General features: G+C 39.0%; 1 long non-coding RNA gene across 1 annotated transcript in view; it reads right to left on the reverse strand.

Moving 5' to 3' along the window:
- Positions 1-6,401, reverse strand: part of LOC106959355 (uncharacterized) — a 17,120-nt gene extending 10,719 nt beyond the window's left edge. The window contains exon 1 of the long non-coding RNA XR_001427330.1: positions 6,375-6,401. This is a non-coding gene — a long non-coding RNA (uncharacterized LOC106959355). The remainder of the gene's footprint in view (positions 1-6,374) is intronic.
- Between the last annotated feature and the right edge of the window lie 224 nt (positions 6,402-6,625).

A 6,625-nucleotide genomic window follows, 5' to 3' on the forward strand; every position in this document is an offset into this window, starting at 1 on the left:
GTTGTGTCTGGTAGGAAGACATCTCCATGGAGAAATGCACAAACAGTTCAATCTGCAAGACAACTCTGCCGTAGGGCCAAACGGAAATGGTGTAAAACTCAACTACACATTTATTGTGACATCTACAAAGAAAGACTACGTAACTATCACACAACACTAAAACATGCAAGAGAGGCTTTCTTTGCAGATGTCATAAACAAAAACACTAACAACGCTCGAGCTTTATTTGTGTAGCAGTATGAATGAATCCTACTCTCAGTGGTTGAGAAAACCTGTACATCCAATTAAGTGCCAGCAGAGGTACTGAGTATATAATAATTATTTCACCTGCCTCTCCATGTGGTCATGTTTTAACATGAATGTTGTCTGTTTGGTCAGCAGAGTTTAACAAACTTCAAAAACTGCTTGGAGTCCCTGCTTCTGCTGTTTCACCTCCCCAGGTGATCATGTCAGTATAGAAGGGAAATCAGTGGCAAGCTGATCCTCCAGCTGCTGTATTCTATGCCCCCAAATACATGCAGAGAAAATGACTTAATTTCAACAACTCACTTAGCAGAACTTTCAGATCAATTAAGCTCCTCTTCCTGTTGTCTTGATATCATACCCACAACTTTGCTTAAAGTTCAGCCTGTCACTCCATCTGATCTGATTCCAGTGGTGAACTCCTCCCTCTCATCCTCCTGCTGCATGTGATGGAGGTTTACATCAGTGTTTGTCCACCCTGGTCCTAAAGGCTTCGTCGTCTTATTCTTTTTGTTTTATGGCGGTTGGCAAACAACTTATAGGTTCATTATCGCCACCTTCCAGCCAGGAGTATAGATTAATGTCCTAACACTATAATCTTCCCATAATACCTGACTTCCTAAGAAAACTAAAAATGCTGTTAAATACTACATCTTCAGACGATTTTTGCAGCAAATTTTTAATATCTAATTTATTTTTATTTCTATTTAACTATTTGATTAACACCTCTCTTTCCCAACTATACTTATTACATTCTAGAAAAATATGCTGCACTGTTTCTGACTCTCCACAATAACTACACAACCCTGTACTATGTTTATTAATTATTTTCAAAGTACTATTTAACCCTGTATGCCCAAACCTTAATCTGGATGTAACATCCTCTTCTTTATTCCTATTACCTTCCCTACATTCCCCTACTTTATTTGAATGCTATAATAAAATCTTGCCTTTTCTTCTCTATCCCATAATTCCTGCCATTTATTTTTAATATTTATTTTACTTATACTTTTAACCTCATTTCTGCTAATTTGATATTTACCTCAACATTATCCCTTTTTGCTGCACTCTTAGCAAATTGATCCACCAACTCATTTCCTACTATTCCTATATGAGCAGGAATCCAAATTAACTTAACCCTAGAAGGTTAATTGGGTTAATTAACCCAATTTTTAAAATTGAATTAAAAATTGAATTTTTTAATTCTAAAAATTGATTAATATTCAGTATGATATTTTGTCTGGTTTCTTAATTCTGTTCTAAAATACTTATTAATGCACTACTTGTATCTGAACAAATCAATATCTCCTTCTTTCTCGTTTCCTCCCTCCATTCTAGAGCCATTAGCTCACCTGTATATGGTCCTCATGGCTCACTGCATGTTTTAGATGTTCCCCTGCTTTAGCACACATGATTTCAATTGATGGCTGATTATCAGGGTTTTGCTGAATTGCAGGGATCTGAATGGGGTGTTGAAGCAGGAGAACATCGAAAACATGCAGGGCAGTGAGCCTTGAGGACCAGGGTTAGGAAACACTGTTTGACCAGATAAAATCCACTGCTCAAAAAATAAAGGGACACTTAAACAACACAATGCAACTCCAAGTAAATCAAACTTCTGTGAAATCAAACTGTCCACTTAGGAAGCAACACATTGATGATTTATGTGTGATTTTGTTGTCAGCACATTCAACTTTGTACAGAACAAAGTATTCAATGAGAATATTTCATTCATTCAGATCTAGGATGTGTTATTTGAGTGTTCCCTTTATTTTCTGAGCAGTTATATTGTTATTATATATGTTATATTGGGATCACAAACTGGAATCTTGTATATATTCTAAACCAAAGGGTTGAAGGTTTGAGGCTCACTGACCTGGGTTTGCTGGATAGCACATCATCAAAGTAAAGACTGTGGAGGAAAAACATGAACAAAAAAAAAAACAGTAGATGAGAGGTGGAAATGATGAGGCTGCAGCAAGTGATCCTGACATCATGAGCTACATAAATGTGAAACACAATTTACAGTCATACTCAATAAATCAGAATGTGGTTCCAGTGAGGCTGGTTTGTCAGATTAAATGTACCTTTAAAAATAACTTTAAGCATTTATTAAACATAGTTTTCATTAACTACATTTCTATATCAAAATGTCTTTTATTGACTTGATGTATAAATGCCATTTTCATCAGCTGTCAGTGGAAAATCATCACAATCATAAAGACTTCCCAACATCAATTTGTCTAATATATATCACAGACATGTTGTCTGTGATACTGGAGTCAATTAATATTTATTCATTTATTATAAATACTTTTTCATATAATAATTAGAGCTGCTGCTCTAACCATGCTGCTGAAATATCAGAATGTATCACTTATTCTGATACACTTATTTCACTATCACAGTATTCATTCTTTTTTAACTTATTTTATTAGCTGCAGATAATTTAATCTAAAATCTTATCTAGATGTTAAAATCCTAAAATGCATCATGTCACATTGAAAACATCTCAAAATGCCCCAGCTCTGCATTTAAAACACAATTACAATTAATTCAGAAAATGGTAAATGTCTTGGTATTTGCATATCCTCATGAAGTCCAGAGGACCCCAAAGTGCTTCAAACTACAATCATTCACTGATGTTGGTGAGCTACTGGACAGTAGCCACAGCTGAGAGAATGACCGGCACCACCAGGCCCTCTGACCTCCACCAGCAGGCAAGATGGGTGAAGTGTCTTACCAAAGGACACAACAACAGTGGAGCCAGGTTGAGGCCAACTCCACCACCATCACCCTAAAAGCTTTAAGCTACAACTGGAGCACCATGAGCACAAAGTTGTTTTCATGATCAAAACTTGCTTGGATTCCTCATTTTCTCTTAATCTACTGAGCACTTAGGTTTGAAAATACCAGGAATTGTTTCCTACTTTGAATTTGTGACTAATATCTGAAGAGAGAAGGAATATTAAATAAACCTTTTCTGAAAGAAATTAGCAGAACAAAAACTTACAAATGGCTGAGAGTAGCGATGATGCTCCCATCATGCTGCTTGCTAGAATAAGGTAAACGTGTCTTTTTTCTGGGTCAAAACCCCCCAGTCCATCCTGTGTCTGAGGCTAGCAGAGCTGTGGTTTCCTTTTCTTACAGCTAAACATAAGCACATAGCATTTGTTCAGTTGAACAAATGCTATGTGCTTAAAGGAGGTTTAACCACAGTTTTGCATTTCCAGCACCATCAGATTTATTAAAAACCAGTGCAAATCACTTCACCCAGAGATTATGTTCAGTTTACTGCAGTAATTCAGATTATTCTATAATCTTTGGTCTAATTACAGTTATTTATGACTCAAGGTTATGTCATCTGCGCTTCATATTGACGGAAACCACTGGTATGTGGTCAGTGCAACAGTAAGTCAGTCAGTCCTTCAGAAGTCAGCCAGCAGGTCAAAGATGGGTCAATCAAATCGGGCTTGTTGAGGAATTTGTATCAACCCTGAAATTTACTTGCCTCTTCACAGTTATCCAAATGAAAATACCTCCAGGTGGCATTCATCCACACAGCTGCTTTCTGCAACAGAAGAACCAGATCCTGCTCTAACCCTGCTGCCGAATGTTAAAGCAACTAAAGACTAAATGGTTCTTTTTTTGAAACATGCAACTGAGAGTCTGTCCAAGCTGGATGCCTAAAAGATGTTTAAAAGGAATTACGACTAGTTATAAAAATAAACCTTATTTGGTAAATATTCATCTCAGATGTAAAAACAATACAGTAATAATACTGCAGGTTATTTAATTTTTATACATTTTAATAAAATATTTTCACAAGAATGTCGCAATGTTTTTCACACTGCAATGCATTCTGGGTGAATGACACGTAATGGTCCAACTGCCTGGCTCCTCCAGCCAAAACAGTGATGAGTTATTAAGCCTTTTTAATTTGAACCGGAGCGCGTTGAAAACAATCGGAACATAGAAATGACCAGAGGTGATGATGAAGAAGAGGAGAAGTTGGCCGAAGGAGCTGCTGGTGTTTTACTGCTGCCGCCTTCAGCTTCATAATAAAACAATGAATGAGACTCACCTGTGGTCAGACTGTGTGATCCGGTGATCACTTCTGTAGCTCTGAGTCCAGTTCGGTAACAGCAGGGGTGAAAGTAGGGGGGTACAGCAGGGGCCTGGTACCCCTAAATATTCAGCGGGGTACGCAGTACCTGCTAGAGAGGAGAGCGGCTGTCTGCTGTAAAGAACCAACAGGTTCACTGTGCAGCCGTGACTGATTAGTTTTTCAAGAACAATCTAAAACACGACTTAATCAGTTAATAACTTTTTTCTCATTTTTTCATATTGCTTCTGAACTGTTCGTGCTTTGCTAGAGCAGCGGTCCAACAAAACGTTGATCGCAGAAGGTTTTGAGTTGATCTCGGCATCAGGTGACATGTTTGAGTTCAGTTTCCTGACCCAGAACACCAGAGGAGAATAAATAAAATGATTCTGTTTATTTGTTACAATCAGCAGATGCATTCTGAGCTGGATAAGCAGCGTTTTTGTGTGATTCATTCTCTGCGGAGAGGAGGAAGAAATCAGTGAGGCGTTCAAGGTACGTAGGATTTATCAAACCAGTAGGATGGAACGTTCTTACTTCTGAATCAGAGGAGCTTCGCTGGGGGAGAGGATCTGGCAGGATCTGGGGGGGTTTGGGTTCTTCACGGAGGGAGGAGATTTCTGATCCTTGGTTCCAGTGGAGTGGTAGACTGAGGTTTCCTGGAGAAGGCATCAGAGGCTGCGTTGGAGGGCGGACAGGTGGGTTCTGACTTGGCGGAGAAGACAGACGGCCAACGGTGACTCTGGAACTTGGACTGACATCTTGATGTGAAGGAGAAGATGAATTTGGGCATCAGATGGTTAACAACCACAGCGTCACGAGGAAGGTTGTAGGTGAGTAATCATGTTGGTCACCATGGGGGTGTGTCACGTACTGGAACACATTCTCGAATAAAATGTGAAATCTACATTTATAAAACTAGTGATGGGAAAGTGATAATGGAGGATGACTTTCTGAGCTTTATTATTACAAAAATAAGAACTTTGCCTCAGGAGGAAATTGTTTTATTAGCCTCAAACAGTTTCTCCTCTGAGTGGATTGAGGAGTCAAAGCGCCAATTGTTTGAATTATGCATGAACTCGATTTCTTGCATCTTTAATTGGTGTATACTAAAAGTGACCTAGTCTTATACAGTCGGTTAACCTTGATGTGTTCTGCGTTGTGTTCAGACCAAGAAGGGAGTCAGACCACTGGAGCTGCTGGTTGATCTTTAATGCAGGTTGCTGGCAGAGGCCTGCACAAATAGAAACACAAAAAGCCCTTTAACATGCAGCTCTTCCATTCACAGTCAGGATTCCCCCAGCAGAAAAGCACATGGAGAAACCCTGTGACTAATATCTGCTCTAACATTTAAGAAAATGTTCTGAAGTTGTCAAAAACAGTACTCTTCTGTATTGTTTTTGATGCTATGTATTAAAACAAATAAACATTCACAGCTGCATGTACTTACAATCATTTTATATTCATAAAACGCGAGCTTAACCAAAAGCAAAGAACATGTCCTACCTCTTCTCAGGCAGCCTAGCGCCAAGTGAGAGTAGTACAGTACTGATGTCATAAGATGCTCTTAAAGTGACAGTACAGGTAGTAGTGTAAGAGCAGAAATACTATTTAAGGAGCTGTTTTTGCAAAAGGATTTTGGCATCTCTAGGTCAAACTGACTCGACTCCTTTCCTTCCATTTGCGTGCAAAGCACAAATTGAACCAAGAAATGACTTGCAAACATGGCTGATGGACAGATAAGAACAACAATTTGAGATAAATTGTCCTATTCAGCAATTCTGAAATGGAGCAGATGTTGAGTTCATGAGGTCTGAAATATTTTAAAGGTCGTCCAACACACACTTGGTATAAGATGCGCCAGAATCCTTACGCAAATTAAGAGTAGCAACGCCATTGGTTGAAACTTTCAGGTAATGTATCCATCCATCCATTCATCCATTTTCTTACACCCTTGTCCCTTAGTGGGGTCGGGAGGGCTGCTGCTGCCTCTCCAGGTAATGTTCCGGTCGAGAGGCGGGGTCACCTGGACAGGTCGCCAGTCTGTCGCAGGCAGGTGATATAATGTAATGTAAAGATTAGTAGAAATTAGCCTGATAGCGACCTGGACCGGTCCAGTTCAACAGCCAGACATTTATGCTAGGCTCTTTGTGTTAAACTGAGTTTAACTTTAAATGAGTTGATTCTCATGGTGGCTCTGTATATTTCTGAGGTATTTTTGGCTTCAAAACGACGAGTTTGATAACATTTGATAATTAAAACTTCTCAGTGTCTGAC

Source organism: Poecilia latipinna, unplaced genomic scaffold (genome assembly GCF_001443285.1).
Source record: "Poecilia latipinna isolate Pla-1442-1.1 unplaced genomic scaffold, P_latipinna-1.0 Scaffold1071, whole genome shotgun sequence".
NCBI lineage: Eukaryota > Metazoa > Chordata > Actinopteri > Cyprinodontiformes > Poeciliidae > Poecilia > Poecilia latipinna.